This window comes from Acinonyx jubatus, chromosome A1 (assembly GCF_027475565.1).
Source record: "Acinonyx jubatus isolate Ajub_Pintada_27869175 chromosome A1, VMU_Ajub_asm_v1.0, whole genome shotgun sequence".
NCBI classification, from domain to species: domain Eukaryota; kingdom Metazoa; phylum Chordata; class Mammalia; order Carnivora; family Felidae; genus Acinonyx; species Acinonyx jubatus.
This window is the reverse complement of record NC_069380.1, coordinates 227,829,767-227,849,453: the sequence shown is the minus strand read 5'-3', so window position 1 is coordinate 227,849,453 and position 19,687 is coordinate 227,829,767. Positions and strand designations below refer to the sequence as shown.

At 54.5% G+C, this 19,687-nt stretch overlaps 1 long non-coding RNA gene across 2 annotated transcripts; it reads left to right on the top strand.

The window, feature by feature from the left end:
• Positions 1-2,022: 2,022 nt before the first annotated feature.
• On the top strand, positions 2,023-18,214 carry LOC113603797 (uncharacterized). Of its 2 annotated transcripts, XR_008290016.1 has the most exons (3): positions 2,023-5,418; positions 5,468-6,332; positions 12,096-18,214. It is a non-coding gene; the product is annotated as an uncharacterized LOC113603797 (long non-coding RNA). The 2 variants fall into 2 exon arrangements; XR_008290015.1 differs by having other exon boundaries at positions 2,023-6,332.
• The last annotated feature ends 1,473 nt before the right edge of the window (positions 18,215-19,687 follow it).

Here is a 19,687-nt window from a genome sequence, read left to right as displayed (position 1 = left end):
GAAGTTAGCTTGTAGCGGGAAAGGTTGCAAAGTGTCTTCCCTCCCTGGGCAAAGGAGCCTGGGAATCCCGTCCCCCTAAACTCTGCACACTGAGGGACCCCTTCCCGACACTCGCTGTCCAGCTGTCTCCCATCTTGCTGGCCACTGGTGTCACCAGCCCCTTCTCCTCGCTCGACCCCTGAAGGCGAGAAGCCATGAGCGTAGAGGCCACGTCTTTGAGGCTGAGTGCCATCTCACAGCATCTGGAACAGGACTTGGCCCATGGCAGCTGCCCCAGGAGTACCTGTGGACTGGCGAGCTGGACTCTGGCCTTCTGACTCGGGACCGAGGCCACGAGCAGAGTTCCGCTCTGTCCCTTGGGCGGCGGCACAGTGGACCCAGGAGCGCGTGGACCCTGGGTCCACCCTACGCCCTTCTGGCTGCAGGGCTCCGGGCAAGGAGCCTGCCTCGTGCTTCCGCGTCCTCGTTTTTGAAGTGGGAATCTTCCTGGTTTGTAGGGTTTTCAGGAAGATTTAATTAAACGACACAAATTGTACCGAGCTCTTTATCAGGGTGGACACAGAACTGGCAGCCAGTAAAAAGTTGTCTCCTTCCTTTCTCTGCCGTCCTCCAGACTCAAGCCCGGGGACAGTCCCAGCGACATCTGCTTTCTAACTTGAGACCAGACTCCCAGGCGGGTGAGTGGAGCTCTCCACCCTGCCCTCCCCCCACCGTCTCCCACATACGTCTGCTCACTTCCCCCGGCTCTGAAAGGTCCTTGACTTCACGGAGGCCACATCCGTGACCTACTGGACCTTTCCATCCTGACGCTGGAAGGATGGCCGGCCGCAGCCGGCACCTGCACCAAAGGCACTTGGGGTCCCCCAGACAGAACCCCTGCATCCCACAGAGGCAGGAGGAAAGAGAAGAAGGCCTCGCTTCCCTCTCTGTGCCTGGCCCTGGGGCAGCCTTGAGGGCTGAGCTGGGGCCCCCATCCTGGAGTCATTCCGGGCTCTTCCCCGTCCGGGCTCTGCTGTCCTCTGAGCTGCTCTCCGTGTGCCTCTCCAGAGGTCATTCACAGGGCCGGGGCTGTGTTCCTGGAGGGGGTGGGGGTGAGCAGAAGCTGGGGGCGGTCCCACGCACACCTCGGGGAGCCACCAGCCTCCTCATCTCGTCTGCCCAACGGTCAAAAATCTGACCTGCCAGCAGCCGCTTCCTGCCGGCGGAGGGGGGCGTGGTATCGCCTCTGGGGATCCGGCTGAAGAGGCCGCGTTGATGAGGGTACCGGCCTCCGACAAGGACCGTGTTCAGCGAAAGTGGAAACCAGTGAGATCGGCTCAGTGGTAACCGCGCTGCGGAAAATGCCTAGCTTTCCTGGATCCCGCCTGGCTTTTCTCCCAGAGGAGCAGACGGGGAAGAAGATGCTTGGCTTGCTTAATGAAACGGAGTGACGACATGCAGCTTCTAGGCGGTGCGGGGCAAGGTCTTTGGAGACGGACAGACGGGTCCAGTCCCGGCTTCACTACACGTTCTCGTTGTGAGCCCGGCAGCGCTAGTCATTTCCGTAAAGGAGAGCGAATCTCTGAAGGAAGTCTGCACACCCGGCCTGTTGCCTGGACAGAGTCTGGGGGCCACTCTGAGCACAGGCTGTGCACCAGTTGCCTTGACAGACTGTCCTCAGGGGTTGGCCCTCACTTCTCTGCCTCCACGGCCCCCAGGTGACCGGGAATGCCTCTGGAGAACCCTTGCGAATCCCAGCGGAAGGTAGGCCAGTGCAATCATGGCCTGCGGCGGGGACGCGGTCAGGCACGTTTGAAAGGCCTTCTGCGTCCTAACAAGCTCCATTAGGAGAGAGAGAATCCGGCCACAGCTCTTCAGCCCCAGGCCCTGTGTGAGTCCCTGCAATGGTGAGCTGCCTTGGATCGTGCATGGTTTCCAAGCGGCTGGAGAGGGGCCCCAGCTCCTCGATCTCAGGGCCGCACCGCCAACTGTGGGTAGTCGGCCCCGATCGGTGCTCGGCTCAGCTGCTGCGGTATCCTCAGGGCCAGGAGCAGCATCCCCGGCCATCTGGGTCAAGATCTTTCCAACCACCGTGAGAAGGAAGGAGGAAGGGGGTAGGAGGGTACCCCCCCCCTGAAAAGTGTATCATTTCTCCCCAGAGCCTGCAGGGGAGCCCCGCTAACAGGCCCATCCTCGGGCCTTCTGGGAGCAGGGGGTGCCCCCCGAGGTGGACAGTTGCTGCCAACCTGCCCTCCGACCATCCAGCCACCTGGGATTAGAAAAGCAGGCAGAGAGAGAAGCGGGCCCCTGCTCTCAGTCCCAGGTCCGCACGTCAGCACCCAGCGGTCCTGGCTCTGGCCCGTGCTGGCATCCGCAGCGTTAGAGTTCAGGACGGTGGAGTCTGCCCTGCCCTGAGAACCGGAGAACACAGCCAACAAGGTGTTTAATTACTGTGAGCTTCTCTTCTCTCTGCTATAAGCAGGTAGAAATTATGCTGCTTTCCTGAAGGACTTATGGACACAGGATGCTTCAGGAAATCAGGACAGGAGCGCACACGAGGAGCCTGGCTGGTGGTCTTACTGTAGGTGTCGGAGAGGGCGGAAGGGGGGCCGGCCTCATCGAGCGTCATCCCGGACAACCTTACCCACTCTCCCCAGTTCGGATGTGCTCCCACGGGAACCTCATCCCTGCCCCGTCGTCTCTGGATGGTCTCGCCCCCTTCCTTCCCTCACGCAACCTTGATATTCTGTCTATTGCGTCCTGCTTGTATGCCGACCCAGCAAATATGAGCCTGGTAGTGGGCTGGATGAGTCATTTACCAGGCTTGCCATGACTGCCCCAGGGTGCTCCTTCCCGGGAACTGGCCTCTGCTTTTCTGACCTCATGGTTTCCTGGAGCAGCTGCTGATGGAGGTTAAGGAGTGATGTCTCCTCCTTTGTTCCAGGGAAAACGCACTCCCGCTCGGCCACGGTGAGCGTTTGTATCAAACAGGATTAGGTTCAGCTGCACGTGGGAGAAAACTCAAGAATGATCATCGTCGGTGTCACTAGTATCAACGACCATCATCGTCATTACGATTCATATCGCTGTCAAAGCTTACGATGCTACTGTGGGCCAGGCGCCCAAAAATCCTGGAATAGAAAGTCTAATTAGCCTCATTTTACATATGGGGAAACTGAGATAAGGAGAGGTCAAGAAACCCATCCAAGGTCTCAGGGCTAGTGAGAGGAGGCGCTGAGATATACTCAGTGTGTGCTCTGAACTTCGCTGTTGTGGTAAAAAAATAGTGGCTTAAACACTCGAGTGTTTGTTTTTCTCTAAGCGAAGTCTAGAGGCAGGTTGGGGCTGGCATGGTGGTTCCATTGTCATAGGGATCCAGGCTCTTTCTGTCTTTCTGCTCCGTCATCCTTGGCAACAGCGTCCGTTCCCTTGGTTGCCTCATAATCCAAAGTGGCTGCTGGAGCACAGGCCATCATACCTGTTTTCCACATATGAGAAAGAGGTGAGGGGCAACAACAGGGAAATCTTCTGGATGACCCAACTCCCTTAAGACACCCCCACTTGTATCACATTCACTACAACTCCGTCCTGCGCCACGTGTAACTGTCAGGTTGCAAAACGGAGCTGTTAGAAGTGGGCTCGTTGCCTGTACATCTATAATGGGCTCCATTCCCAAGAAGAGGGGGGAAAGGGCCCTGGGGAGAAGATGGCATCCCTGCAGCAAAGCGGAAAGGTCAGTGCCTTTCTTTGTATTTTCCACTCTCGGTCAACTCCCAAGGGGCAAGCAGGGGGTGGCCCCATCCTCTTGTCCATCTGATTTTGGGGGACGCTCACCAGTGTAGACCAGCTCTCCCCATCGGCTCTCCTTTCGAGCTCCCTGCCCCAGCCCCACTGGAGATGAGGACCCGCAGCATGTCCATAGGGGGGTCCCATTGACCGCTGGAGGAGACGGGGTCTTGAATTTGGAGTGGGAAGCTGGACTTTAATCTAGTCTCTCATGATTTCCTCCCTTTCGTTCTCCGTCTCGGGAGGAATGGGGTCCAAATTTCTCCTAGGTTTACCCACCCTGGGAGCAGGACCCAGCGCCTGTCGGGCTCCGATCCAGATGTTTGGCAACCAGAGGACCTCACTGTTGTTCCTCCCACTACTGACGCCTACCACCCCTGGGATGGCTTCTGTGCATTGGCAGAGCAACGTCTGCTGTCTTCTGTGGGGAGACAGAGGAGCCTGGCGACGGTCCGGGTTGTCAGAGGGTAGGGGATGGATGCAATGTGGAAACGGCAGTGGAGCGTTCTGCTCTTCAAAGATCGGTGATGAAGGGGCGCCCAGGTGGCTCGGTCGGTTAAGCGTCCGACTTCAGGTCCGGTCACGATCTCATGGTTTATGGGTTCGAGCCCCCTTGCGGGCTCTGTGCTGACAGCTCGGAGCCTGGAGCCTGCTTCGGATTCTGTGTCCCCGCCCCCCTCTCTGTCCCTCCCCCGCTGACGCTCTGTCTCTTTCTTTCTCAAGAATAAATAAACCTTAAAAAAAAATTAAAGACGGGTGGTGAACAGCCTAGAGCCTGGTGGTCAGATCAATGTCACTTTGCCACCTTCTAGCTGTGTGAGTGAAGCAAGTTATCTACCGCCCTGTGCTTATGGAATATCAACAGTGACAGCGTCTACCAGGTAAGGTTGCCGTGAGTCCCTGGCACATGGTAAGTGCTCAGTAGATGCGAGGAGGAAGGTGATGGTGGCGGTGATGCTGAAGATAATGGGGGTGGAGGTAGTGGTGGGAAACAGGTCTCCTTGGATGCCTTTGTGATTCCTGAAACACAGTGTAACTCTGGTTAAGTCTCTAGAGTTGAGACAAAGCAAGTAATAAGTGCTCTGTTATCATTTTCTCATTCTGTTCAGACTACCTAATTGTCCTTGAGGAAAACGCTTGTTTATCAAACTGATGCTGGTTCTCTTTCTTAGACATTGTGATGGTTTCTGCCTCCGAGGTAATAATCTCCTGGTTGTGGTGGTGTTTCCTAGGATGACTTTTGGGGGGGATCCTTTTAAGACGCTAAGGGGCTCTATGAGGATAGTTCAAGAACCTATTAAGTTGACAAAAATTTGTTTTAAGGCAGGAAAAAAGCTTCAGCTGTGAAACCCACGCAATAAGTACATGAAGGGCTTCATTAGTTATCTTAACTCACTGAGCATCCTCCCGGGGCCGTTAGAGGTATATGATGTGACGTTAATGTCGTCTGAGGGGGGTTCCTGATTATGCTTTAAGGAAATCTGACTTAGGATTACTCCAGACATGGTTTCCTAGGTCCGTTGGTTTGTTTGGGTTGTGATTTTTGTTCACAGGTCCTTTCTCCTCCAAAATCTGCCCAATCTACACGAGTCTGAGAGCTGGTGCTGGCCAGGATGTGGGTTTCTCACATGGGTCCTACGGGCAAGGATGGGTGTTCACCCACCATGCTCTGCTTTCCAGGTTGCAGGTGCAGAAGATCCAGGGACCACAAACCCTTGGGCTGCCTTTCTGGGTCCGGCCTGACACGAACTCTGATGTTGGGTAATTCTAGGGACTGGAACTAGGATGAGTCTTAACGTAACCGAAAAAGCTGCTCGTTTGTGCCGAGTGACTTCCGCAGTCACACAGGGCTTCCCCGGTTAGTGATGTCACCCTGGCAGATAGGGTTTCTAGAAGTGACTGAACCTGAAAGTCTCTAATCAACTGACGTACAGAGGCTGAGGCATCACTGGCACCGAAGGTGGAGACTTTTGTGGTCAAGCACGTGGCTTTTGCAAATGCCTGTTCCGTCTGGCGCCCTGAAACCTGTTTTCCAGCCGCCTTGTGATGTCATCCAGCTGTGCTGTGCATGTTGCGGCTTAAGAGGAGAACCAACTCACTGGACATCCTCACATCTGAGGGGTAGAAAGGATGTCAGCATCGCACGCATGGAGTTGTGGGTCAGAAGCGGCTGCCTCCCCACGAGGTCACAGCTGGTCTTAGTCCTTCTGTGACAGAGACAAGGGCTTGTGGAGGGTTGCTGGTGGGTGTGGAGGGTGGGGACTCTGCCGGGAGACAGGGACATAAGGTGTGGCCGAAGTCCCGGCTGAAGGAGAGCTTCACCTACATAGCTTTCTCTTCCCTCCACATTATGCTCCGAGGCTGGCTGCATAGACAGATGCCGTCTTCCAAGTTCACCCTTCACCCCTCTGCCGTGTGTACGGACTCCGAGGCTCATCAGCTTGAGCCATACGAGGTCCATTTTGGAAAATAGGCTGCAGTCATTTGGAAAGAGGTTTCTAGACCTTCTTATGAGAATCTTTAAGTAGCTGAGCCAAAAGCCTGTGTGTCCGTCCTGCCTGTTCTAGGTGAGTGTGCTGAGGGAGCCACGGGGGACATTAATCTCTGCTGTCCTTTGTATCGGTGACTGAGAAAACAGCCGTTATGCTGTGCGCGCTCCCTGAAGGAAAGGGCTTGCTTTATCTAAAATTTTCCATTGCATCCAGGAGCGGATCTGGATCAGGGTGGTTTGCTATTTTCTGCTCCAGGGACGGAAAAGCACACAGAAGTTCCAGCTACATTAGGTGCCTGTACCAAGCAGGCCCTTGTCACTGAAACACATGTATTTCTTTTTCAAGAGTCCAGGATGAGGGAAATTTGCCTTTAATTACGTAATTTCATTGTGAGAAGTCATGGGCTTCTAGAACAGGACCAATGAGGTTTCTCAACCTTGGTATTGTTGACATTTTGGTCTGGATGATTCTTTGTGGTTGGGGCTGCCCTGTGCATTGTAGGAGTTTGGGTTGCACCCCCCGCCTCCACTCGCTGGATGCCACCCCTAGTGCCCCTCTCTTCCTCCCCAGTCCCCGGCTGGGACATTGCCAAAGGTTCTCTGGGTGTAAGATGGCCCCCCCGAGTGAGGACCACAGCCCTAGAGATAATGAAGACTTCGTTAGTATCCAAGTACATTCTGTGTTCTCACTACATAGAGTCAGGATGGTTCGTTTTTGCCTGTCCTCTTGGCTGGGCCACGGGGCCTAGATATTTGGTCGAACGTTATTTTGGATGTTTCTGTGAGGTTTTGGTTGAGATTCACATTGAAATCGGTGGACTTTGAGGGAAGCAGAGTGTCCTCCACCATGTGGGTGGGCCTCATCCAGTCGTGGGAAGGCCTGAGAACAACGAAAGCCTGGCGTCCCTCAGCAAGAGGGAATTCTGCCAGCAGATGGCCTTTGAACTTGAACTGCACTGGCTCTTCTCTGGGTCTCGCACCTGCTGGCCTACCCCGCAGAGTTTGGACTTGCTGGCCTCCGTAATCATGTGAGCCAATTCCTTAAAACAAATCTCTTTATCTATTTCTCTGGCTAGCTATTCTATCTATCTATCTATCTATCTATCATCATCTTCTACCTATCCATCTATCATATCCATCTATCATCTATATCTATGGTCATCTCCCATCGTCTCCTGTTCTGTTTCTCTGGAGAACTCTAGCTAATACAACTATTGAGGAAATTTCAAGTCCTCGGAGTTTCACAGCTCACCACCACCACCCACTCACCCCCTCTCGACTTCAGGAGCATATGGCCGTAGACGCCTCCTGGGACGGTTACGAAATGCCTGGGATTTTTTGGTTTGGTTTTGCTTTTGTTTTGTATACTGCAGAGGCCAGCAGGATACAAAGTCTTGGGGGGAAAAAAAGTTTACTTTGGGGTTTGTAGAAAGAAGCACGTAACCAGCATGGCAGCTGTGACGTTCGACAAAGCTGGAGAACAGCAGAAGGGCACCACCGGCCGCTGAGGCAGGAGGCAGATGTTTTCGAACTAATTCATTAATTAAAAACCTGCTGGGTCTGGCGATCTCTTTCGTCTCCTTCCAGGTCCTCCCTCCAGCCCTGCCCTTTCTTGGGGTGCCCGAAGGCGGTATCTGCCCGGGCCGGGCAGCGCCCTCCACTTTGCCGGTGGTCGTTCCACTGTCTCCAGTGGTTTCCACTGTTTCCGGCTGCTTTTGTTCCCGCCACGGGCCTGCCGCACCCTGAAGCTTGGCTCCCAGTGCGCGCTGGCTCCCTGCGCCCGTGCCTGGCTTGTGAAAGAACCCGGATCAAGGATGGGGAGAGTGTTGTTCGGGTTTGGGCATGTGCTCGTGCACCCCTGAGTCGGCATTGGGGGTCGTAGAGCATGGGGTTCTTGAGAGGCCCACAGCAGGGCCCCACCACCTTCGCCCTGTTTCTTCGGCCTCTTAGTGGTGTTTGCTTTAACCGGGCAGAGTCTTATGGTGTCTCTAGTCTTGCGTCCTGAATAACAGCCATCGTGATAATGATAAGTTAAGATCGACTGAGTGCTCACCCCTGTCACACGCACACAGCCTCATCTGGGAAGTTCAGGAAGGTTCCTTTTGGCAGTGATAAAGCCGAGGCCCAGAGAAGAAAAGTGAACTGCTCAGGTACAGAGTGGAGAGTGGCACATGACCTCAGAGGGCCCACGCTTGCTCTGGGCTCCAATGACGGCCGGCACAGCTCCATCAGGGGCGGACTGTGGTTTGAAGAGTGGAGTCGAGGCGGGCCCCCGAGTAGATGGGCATTGGTGCCACCGGCATGCACCTGAGGACGGGACAGGGTGTAATATGGCCCCTGTCTTCCTCCCTGGACCCAGAGAGGGACTGGCACAGGAGGGGATGTGTTGAGAGTGGGGAGCTGGTCTCCCCAGACCAGGCCAGGGCCTCGCAGGTGATCCAGAAGGGCCCAGAGATGGGGTGGGGGGCGGGCGGGCGTCTGCTTCTCTACACCAGGAGAGAGCGCAGGACTCTGGCTCCATGGGTGCCCCCCCATAACCTCTTGTGTCTTGAATCAACCCAATAACACTTGTGAAAGTCACAGGGGGATTTCTTGCTGAAACGAGTCAAGGGGCTGAGCTTTGTACTAGGGAGACATGAGCCCAAACAGAGCACCGTGCACAGCAGGCAGGAGCTAGGGGCCAATGCAAGCCTCGTTGACCTCTGGGTCACGTCTGTCCTAGGGGGTCCTCAGGGTCCTAAGGCTCTACCCCTCCCTGCTGTGCTGATCATTAACCGAGACTCTCTGGCCTCCTCTCTAATCCCAGACACCGCCTGGATTGGCACCGATCCGGCCCTCCTTTTCTGCAGTCTTCTGTCCCTGCTATCCAAAACCTCCACGCCCTGCCAGCACCGTCTGCCCATGTTGGGGGCTCTGTTCTTTTGAAACTGGTATTAACCAGCTATCTAATGAAACTGGTATCTAATATGACCATAGATGTACCAGTATCAATGATTTTTTTCGTATTCTTGCAAAATTGCAAAACCCCTTTCTCTGCATACACAGCGGCCCAATTAGATAGCTGGAGACCTGAGGACCAGAGATGCTAATTGGAGAACCGGATTCAGCAGGGGCAGCACTGGAACCACTGAGTGTGAGCTCCCCCCCCCCCCCCCCCCCCCAGTGCATGGCCTGGCACCCCAAGCCTGCCTCAAGGGCCCCTCCCCATCTCTTCATCTCATCATGGGCATGTCTGGGCGGGTCTGCTCCAGACCCGCCTCCTTTAAGGCTCAGCTCAGCACAGGACAGCCGCCCTGCCCTCCCCTTTTAAAAAGGGCAGCAGCTAAGCGAAGCTTCTTGTCCCTGTGGGGTTTTTAGATCAGCATTTGCCCTCCTCACAGCCTTTCTTTCTCTGTGGTTTGCATCTTCTGCTTACAGTCACCCTGTGCCTATCCCAACTGCTGGCATCCAGTAACCCTGGGGTTCCCCGTCTCCCCGAGGATTTCAGCACCCAAGTCACAATCCTCGGGGACTCAGCATCCAAACTGCCCCCTCTAGGCCATCTCATCCTCTCCACTTTCCTCACTTGGATCTTTGCCATCCCGCTGCCTGGCTCCCTCGAATTCCTCTGCCTGCCAGTCCCTCCGGCCATCCTCAGACCCCCGAGGAGGCCCCTCCATGGCGTCCGCCCCTCGGGGCTAGCAGGCGGTGGGGTGTGTTACTGAACTTACCCTCTGTGCTAAAACTTCCCGCGCCCACGTCCGAGTGTTCCTGGGGTCTTGCCTTGTCTGGTGATCGGTGCGATGCTGCGGTCCGCCTCCGAGGTGGTCCAGAGGGCGCTGGTGGACAGTGCGTGGGAAGTGCTTACTTAGCACAGTAACGAACACCCAGCTTGAGTCAGTGGCAACCTTCCCTGGGCGGAGCCCACGCTCGTCTAGCTGGCTGGCTCATGGGGTAGGAAAGCACCTGCATCCTGTAACACGTCCTTGGCCTTGGCCCCCATCTCCATCTTGAGGGCAGGCAGCCTCTTCTTTCTCCAGTTCCTCCCCTTCAGGGCTGGAGGAAGCCCTAAGTTGGGATGGAATAATTCCACTACAGACTCCGGCGTGTGTGTGCGTGTGTCTGTGTCTGTGTGTGTGAACCATTCTTTCTGTGGCTCAGCAACAGGTTTCGTCACCTTTAACCCTGTGCATCAGCCACCCTGCCCTTCACTGCCCTATTCTGCACACGACATCCTCTCAGGCTTTCCTGGAGGCCGAGTGCCCGCGTGTGCAGTGTGAGCTTCAGCTGTCCCCCCGACTCTGCGTATTCTGCTGAGTCCGCGTGGGTTCTGTTCCCTGCTCCCACCCCTTCCCGAGCCTGAGCCTCCTGCTCCGGCCCTTGCCTACACTCCAGCACCTGTGCCATCGGCCCCTGTGGGCCGTGGCTGCAACCATTTCACATTCCCGATAGCGCTGCACGAGGGTTCTGATTTCTTCACATCCTTGCCAACACCTGCTGTCCTTTGACTTTGTTGATTTTAGCCTTCCTAGTGGGTGCGAGGTGGTCCCTCACTGTGATTTTGATTTGCGTTTCCCTGGTGACCAATGATCCCCAGCATCTTTTCATGTGCTTGGTGGCCATTTGTAGATTTCCCTTCGACAAATGTTTGCTGACAGTGGCTTTTGCCACTGGGCACTGGGCTTCAGTCTTCCTGTGAAATGGGACAGCCACACCGATGGAAAACTCTCATAGGGAAGAAGATGTGGGATCTGGAAGCATGTGGCTCTGGACTGAGGACATGGGCAGAGACAGCTGCAGCCTCACAAGCCACGGGGACCAGGGGACAGACAGCCTCCTGCGGCTGGAGGCACCAACCACACCCACGCCTCTCCCCTGCTGCCTGCAGACGGGCTTTGCTCCCTGGCCGGTAATCTGCAGCAGGTAAAACGTTCTTATGGCTAAGTTTATTCAAAAAAGCGATTTACAAAATAGCTAGTCAAACAGTGTGAGCCGGGAGGGAGGTTTCTGGCTTTCCAGCACATGGTTGATGCTCCGGGTTGAACTGTGATTCCCCAAAAGCTGTGTTCAAGTCCTACCCCCCAGCATCTGTGAACACGGCCTTATTTGGAAATAGGGTCTTTGCAGATCAAATTCCTTACCATGAGGTCATACTGATTAGGGGGAACCATTCAGTGGTTCAAGTGTCTAAGGACATTGTTCGATGGTGGTGTCCTTAGAAGAAAGAAATGTGGACACAGATGCACAGAAAAGATGTCCACGTGATGACGGGGACAGAGATTGGATTTATGCTGAACCAGCAACGCACGCCAAGGAATGCCAGCAGCCATCAGAAAGGGAAAGAGCATCACCCGGGGCCTTCCCAGGGAGCAGGGCTGGGCTGACATCTCGATTTCAAGCTTCTAGACTCCAGAACCATGGAATAATAGATTTCCATTGCTTCAAGCCAGCCAGTTTGTGGTACTTTGTTAGGCAATGATGTGGGGAAAATGTAGGTCACAATGATGTTAATAATAAAGGCCTGGGGACAATTCTGTCCCATGTTGGTTGTGTGTTTTGCATTTCTGTCCGCCAGCGTTTGACAGAGCCCGACTCCCTGCCCGGTGACGCTAAATACGTGAGACCTTCATTTTGTTCCCAGTCTCTTAAGACGAATGTGCTAATGCAAACAGCGGCTCCAGAGGGGACACGAGGGCTAAGGAAAGGCCAGGCTGGTTGGGAGATGCCAACTCTGGCCTGTCCGATGCCTGACACTCAGGTCCTCACCTGAGGGAGGAGGAGGCCCCGGGTGGGGAAACTTCAGGGGACCCTCCCAGTTCAATCCCAGGGTCTAACAGTTGTGCTCTTCTCCTCCACACAGGGTTCCTGGAGACCTCTGGAGAAAGGTGAATGTCTTTTTCACCAAAAGCTGCTCACAGCCACCCCTGGGCTTACTACTAATTCCTTCTTAAGTCTGTCCCGAAGGGCCTCCCTAGCATAGGGCCAGCTGCTGGGCTCAAGTAATATGTTTTAATCAGCTGCATTAAGCTTTCCCATTTTCAGACATTTTAAAGTAGCTGATGAGACTCAAGGCGTCAGCTGTCCAGAGGGTCGACTTTGTGTCTGGGCAACAATCTGTGAAAGTATCCATGACGTGGGCATGTGCCTGATTCTAGTGAAAGTGTCGGGGAGCCCCTGTAAAATGTAGAAGAAAAAAAAAATCTCTGAAATATAAGAAAAAACAAACCATGAGAAGAAATGCGGGACTTTTATTGCAATCGTTAATAATCTTGAGGTTAACAATTGAACTCATTCAGGAAAATATTTTGCGTTTAGTGATTTAGAGCCCAGGGCTACATGACAGAAGTAGCTAAAAGTACACGAGAAAAAATGCACCTTGGGAAACAGCCTGGCACCCGGGGCCGCAAAACTAAAAAGTATCAAGGAAAAGGATGCGTCTTAATTTCTGTAGCAGACGGTACAATGGTCCGCCCAGGCCGGACCCAGCCCTGGGAGGTGGCTGCTTACTCACTGTGCTCTGCGACATATGCCCCCCCACCAGCCAGCCCCCCCCCCCCCCCAGCGCCCTCCCCCCCCAGTCTGCAGCCCTGCAAGCCCGATGATACCAACATCTCCACGGCTAAGAAATACTAGATGTGATGACAGGGCACCTTGAGGGTTATTCGCTGGCCCTCAGCAAATCAGCGAGCAGAGAAAGCAAACCTGCCTTTAGAAGGTGAAGCAGCGTTGGGCTCCCCGCTCGGGGAAGGGCGAGGGGCCGGTCTGATGAGGTCACGGTTCCCAGCTGGCAGGTGCGGCTTTGGTAAGGGCATCGGGCGGCCGGCGGCGGTGGCCTCCAGCAAACACGGCCGTCGGCGGTGGTCGGTCAGGGCCCGGACGGCACAGCATCCGAGTGGACCGGCCCTTTGGCTTTTCGGAACAATAAAGCACTTGACCGCCGTGATACCAAGAGCCATCCAGGGCCGCTCCGGGCAGGAAGGACGGGCTGCAAGAGTAGGACCGTCCAGCTCGCACAGGTGAACGGGCCCGGCAAACCGCACGCGGGCAGAAGAAACTCAGGGCAGTGGGACTGACAGGTGTTTTCTAGCTCACGTGGAACACGGTATTTCTACGTTCTTCTAGGCAGAGTTTCATCTGCTCTTTCCACAACGCTCTTGCTTTGGTGTTCCAGAACTAGCTTTACGTCTACTCCTCCACCGGTCGGTGGTCACTTCTAGAACTCAAAAGCGGCTCTAGAGGGGATGACGAGAAACGCAGGTTTGCCTGATTGCCCCGCTGGAGGCGGTCTGGATCGGGGCCGTGCCGGGTTTGGGACGCACACGGAGATCTCATTCTGGAGCTGTTCCCTTTGCACAGACGGTCTACGATCTCCTTCTCCAGAAGGTGGCTCCTGGGATTAAAAAGCCATTTCAAAGACGGGAGCTTCTCTTTGGCTTTTCCCAGGAGTACCTGGTGTCCCCCTACAGCGACCCCCTGTCACACGGGAAGGAGAATTCAGTAACGCTGGTGCCACTTTCAAAAGCCTGCCTTGCCCTGCCTTTCTGAAACGCGTCCCCTAGGTGTTAAGACGCGTTGTCCTGTTACTAAAAAGCATGAAATGGTCCACTTTCCCTCCAGCCTTAATCTCGTCCTCCCAAACCTGCGCCCTCGACGACTGCTGACGTACAAGTAAAGCTGGGCTTTGAACACTTCACTTAGGTCTCGGCAAGTTCTGCTAAAGGCACGTACAGGGGCACGCTGACCCTCAAACGACATCAACCAGGACTCCCTGCAAACGAGGTTTGGGGTCAGATCCTTTCTAGTGTCAGACACGGAAATTTAAGGCAAAGGACGGGGCGCTTCACTTTGTCTTAGATTTCCCAGGGGAGCAGCGGGTTGAAGAAAACGCCAATTGTCTCTGCCGGGGAGATACCAAAGGTCGGGATATCAAGGCACTGCTGGTGGGGGCGCTGGGGCCTCGCCGTTCACTTGCGAGGCTGCTGGATGTGCTGGGTTCTCGGGGAGGGGTGCTTGTCCATGGAGGCGTGGGGCTTCTGGTGAGCCACCTGGGCGGCCGCCGGCGGGAAGTCTTTGTCGCCCTGTCGGGAGACAGAATGCACCAGCTCACCAACACTGAACAGCGGGGTAACGCAAGAACAAAGCCCCCGACCCCACGTCCTCTGGCTTCCCCGTAGGGTGGGCAGTGGGCTGGGGAACCTGCTGGCAGGTAGAAGGCTGTCTCCTGGGACCGTGGGGGTCCTGAAGCTGTCTGGGGTGCTGAGGGGGGCACCCAGAGGATGACAATGCTGTCTGCCCCCCTTGCCGTGAGCTCAGGTCTCCATACGACTCGCTCAGGACTAAGCCGGTATTGGGTGGCTTTCTTCTGCGAGAACTGTGACCTCTACATCCAGGGACAAAACAGAACCAAATCCAGTGTCCTAATTCTGATCTGCTGCCATGACCGAGTCAGGGCACTTGTTGGGAAGGAGACACAGCCAGGGCAGGGCTGAAAGCCGTGAGATGAAGCCAGATCCAACCTGCTGAGTCTCACAGAAGGCACCCAGCTGTTTGTCGGGGAGGAAATGCCTTCCTGAGACAACAGTGCATGTGTGATGGTGGCTGGGGCCCAGACCACGGCAAGCAGGCTGGAGCCCTGATGTGCAAGGGCTGAGCTGTCACCATGGGGTGACTCTGGCCTTGTGTCAGCATTTAATTTTCTTTTGTGTATCTGAGGAGCCACCTGTGTGTTCCCCGGGGTCCTGGGGCTCCGTGGTGAGCTGTGTCCAGCAAGAGCATTTTCTTAAGTCCTCACGTGCTAAGGGCTCGGATGTACTATGAGCCACAGGGCTATGGTTGGCACTGCTGTGCCCTCCCTCAAAGGAGAGTGTGCTGCTGGGTCATTAAAGGAAAATGTTGGGGGACACCTGGGTGGCTCAGTCGGTTAAGCACCCGACTTCGGCCCAGGTCTTGATCTTGCGGTTCATGGATTCGAGCCCCGCGTTGGGCTCTGTGCTGACGGCCCAGAGCCTGCCAGCCTGTTTCGGATTCTGTCTCTGTCTCTCTCTGCCCCTCCATTGCTCACACACACTCTCTCTCTCTCTCAAAAAATAAACATTAAAACAAAATTTTTTTTTAAAGTTGGGTTTCACCAGAAGTGGGGCTCTTGAAAAGTAAAGGGTGCGACAAAACCCCCGTGAATTTAGTCTGGGGGCGGCAGACATTTGTGGTAACGGGCCAGACAGTAAATATTTCGGGCTTCGTGGCTCAGATGCCACTGTAGCAGGAAAGCAGTGTAGACACGCATGAATGGGTGTGGCCGTGTGCGGCTAAAACCGCATCCACAGCTAAAAGGCATCCACGGACACCGGGATGTGAATTTCATGTCATTTTCATGTGTCACAACAGCTAACTCTTATTTCGATTCTTATTAAGTCTTGTTTTGCTGGGGAGCAGCCGACCCTAGTTGAGTTGAAAGAGAAGGGGGAGCACGAGGAAGGCGGGGGGCAGGCAGCTCCGGCTCCTCTGTGTGAGCCCTGCTGGCAGTGCTCGCCACACAGTGCTTGCTGTGGAAGTGCTCCACGGACACGACACAGCCTCTGGACCAGGGGCCTCTGGGCCCCGACGGATGAACGAATGGGGTCTAACAAAGACAGGAGGAGTCCCACAGCGCACCGAGGGTTTGGCAGAATGGTTCTTACCCGGGCGATCACACCGGAGATGAACACGGTTGGTTTGGGTGGGCTGCAAGACAAGAAGGGAAAAGGCAATTTCAGGGAACAACTCACAGAAGTGGAGGGAGGCAGGCAGCGCTAACTGGAGGAGGTGGGTTTGGGGGAGTGTAACAGACGGTAACCCGGGAGGAGGGAGGAAGGGGCAGCCGACCTCCTCTAGTATCGCATCCCACCCCCTGCTGGCCATTGGGGTCCTTCTCCTGAGGCTGAGTTCGGGCAGGAGCAGGAGACCAGCAGGCAGCAGTTGAGGCCTGTGCTTTCTTTTGTTGTCGTTCGGGGGGCTGTCCCCAAATTGAGGCTAGGGGCAAGCCCAGGTGTTTTTGTTTCAAGAGACGATGGACACAGGTGCTTCCTGAGGCAGGGAAGAAACAGGGCTGAACTTGGAGACCCCCACTAAGGAGGCATTCTTCCGGGGCCCTCACAAGGTCCGCGGCTTCTTTCTGGCAGCTTCTAACGGGTGAGATCCCAGGGCCGATGCAAAAGCTCCTGGCCCCTAGGAGACCCAAGTATTAAAAATGCAGGGTCCTTGAGAAGCTATTGTCATTTCTTAACATCTCAAGTCATACTGAGCTCGCCCACCTGTCAGCAAGACTGGGGAGGTGGGGGACAGGACCAAAGCAGTAACTGTGCATTGCTGAAACGCAGACAAGTTCAAACATGCTGAAGTCAGTTGTCATTCTACCAAGTGGAAATGATCGCAGTTAATAGTTGGATATCCATCCTGTGTTTCTTTCTGTGGACAGACACACTTGTTTTCATATTAAACTTCTTACAAAAGAGTCACGTTGTTTTCTGTATTTAGGATACGCCGAGCATACTTTCACGTTAGCATACACTCTCCTGTGCATTTTCAAAAGTGGCTGCACGTCATTTAAAAGTGGCTGCCATCATTTAAAAACATGAGAACACAGTTCCAGGGAGTACACAGGTGTGCACCCCCTGAATGCCTCCACCAGAGGTGAGGGGACCGGGGAGCAGGAGGTGAATACAACGCCAGCCTGGCAGGGAGAGGGTAACGGGGGGTGCGGGCGGCTCCGGTGGGTGGACAGCCTTGCTGGGCAGACAGAGGGGGGTCCATCCCGTGAGCTGCCCAGCTCGCCTCCCACCTGCTCTGCCGGGCATCCTGGGAAGGAAACCACTTGTCTTAGCTTTGTTTTGCCGCAGGCAAAAGTCCCAGTATTCGGTAAGTTCACTGTTTATATCCCTAACAGTTGAGCTAAAATACCCCAAATTCCCCCAAGTGATTTCTGTCACTTCAGGAGACTAAGAAATTTCAAGTCTTACTAAGCAGCACAGAAACGTCCCCTACGTGGCTGGTTTTCTTTCGCTTTTGCTGTGTGCTTAAATGGGTTGATTTTTTTTTTTCTTTTATTACACATATGATTTGGCTACAGGATCAATAGCCAACCAGAGATGAATGAATTCAACGCAAGTGTGAGTCCCCCACGTAGTGTATTTGGATTCTAACATTTCATAAATGTTTTAGAAAGGAATATGGTCCTGGCACCATAAAACTTTCTTACATTTTGAATGTTCCTTTAAAAATCTAGGAAGAGGGGCACCTGGGTGGCTCAGTCTTCGGCTCAGGTCATGATCTCGTGAGTTCGAGCCCCGCGTCGGGCTCTGCGCTGACAGCTCAGAGCCTGGAGCCTGCTTTGGGTTCTGTGTCTCCCTCTCTCTGTGCCCCTCCCCTGCTTGTGCTCTGTCTCTCTCTCGAAAATAAGATTAAATAAACCTTAAAAAAATTAAAAATAGATAAAAAATAAAAATCTGGGAAGAGCCTAAAGTAGGGACGGTTCCATTTCGTCAACTAATCACACGGCATCACCTTCCAGGGAGGCACCGCCATTGTTTTGTACCAAGAGCGTATGATTGCTTGAATCATCTCCACTTTTCTTGGTTTTGTAACCTCAGTCAAGGCTCTTAAAGGCAGTAGAGACAGCTCCCTCCCCTCAGCAAGAACTGGGTGAGAAAGTCACCCACAGAGAGTGAATCTGGTCAGAGTAAATACACCGTAGAGTGGCTTCCCTGGTCCAAAGTGAGCCCCAAAAGGTGGCCGAGGAAGCGTGAGCCATTATCTATATAGAACACGTATGCCTGGGCGTCCGGGTGGCTCCGTTGTTTAAGTGTCCAATTTCAGCTCAGGTCATGACCTTGCAGTTTTTGCGTTCGAGCCCCACATCGGGCTCTCTGCTGGCAGTACAGAGCCTGCTTCAGATCCTCTGTCCCCCTGTCTCTCTGCCCCTCCCCTGCTCGTGCTCTCTCTCTCTCTCTCAAAAATAAATATTAAAAAAAGCCCACATATGCCCTCTCTCTCTCTCCCCCTGTCTCTTTCTATACGTGTATGTATACATTCGTTATTGAAAAACGGACAAAAGCAGACAAGACAAAAAGTTAAAATCACGTGTAATTCTACCTGTGTGTATAAAACACACAGATGCACATTTACGCCCAGAGCCAGACTATAAGGAAACTGCAGCCACATCAGCAGGTTACGCTCCTGGGGGAGTAGCACCTGGTTCTGGAGAAAGGAGGTGGCCTGTCGCAGGCAGAGTGCCAGCCTGCAGTGGGTCCCACGTCCTGAACCCCTGGAATGCCCGGCCCCCTCCGGACGGCAGTCCCTGCCCGTGGCTCCTGGGATCTGATCATCGGCGCCTGCTCCCCTGTGTGCGTGGAGGAAGGGTCTCCAGACCCTAGGAGCCCCATCACGGGGTCCCACGCTTCCACCCAATGGCCCCCTGACCCTCCTCCGAAGTGCCCTTCAAAGTCTGGGTATTTCCATGCAAGTCGGTCCCTGTGTGTCTCCCACGTTAAACACGAGGGTGGGTTCCAGTCCTTGCCTTGAGAACATCTCGGGACATGTGTGTCAATGATCCTAAGAGGTCACTAATGGCCCTGGTCCAGCCCCAGCATCAGAAAATGCACGTGGAGGGAGGGAGCGGCCGTGCCTGGAATCTTGACTCTCACAGGCTCCCCTCCAGGTGAGTCTCTCAAAGAGACCTCCCCTCACGACAGTAGAGCGTCCAGAGCGACTCTGGGGACTAACAGAGACCCCGAAATAAGAGCGCCCCCAGCCCGGCTCACTCCCTAGGGGGTGTGCAGAGGCTGTGGGCACAGAACCTGAGGATGGTGTGCAAAATGGCACTCCCCTTGCCGACCTCCGTCTTCCGGAGGCACCTGCGCCTTGACGAGTCCTTACTTAAGCTGTTGGGCTTTAATGGCTTGCTGGATTCGGCTCATAAAGGGAAAGTGTGTCCGTGAAAAGCAAGCTGGACTCAGAGGAAAGAAATACGCTCTGAGAACAGTCTGGGCGATGGGTGGGAAGACAGCCGGGTGCTGGTGGCTCTGTACACCAGATTTTTAAAAAAATTTTTAATATTTATTTACTTTTGAGAGACAGACAGATTGGAGTGGGGGAGGGGCAGACAGAGAGGGAGACACAGAATCCGAAGCAGGCTCCAGGCTCCGAGCTGTCTGCACAGAGCTCGATGCGGGGCTCGAGCCCACAGACCGTGAGATCATGACCGGAGCCAAAGCTGGACACCCAACGGACTGAGCCACCCAGGCGTCCTGAGCCACCCAGATGTCTTATGGCATGTATATTCTGTACAAAATGGCTCTTTAGGGTTGCAATGGAGGGAGGAGAGTTTCTGAAACATTCTGCTGAAATTCAGGAACCACTTTCTGGTTAGGGGTGAGAAGAGGGAACAGGTGACGGGAGCATATACCCCATGGCCCCTTT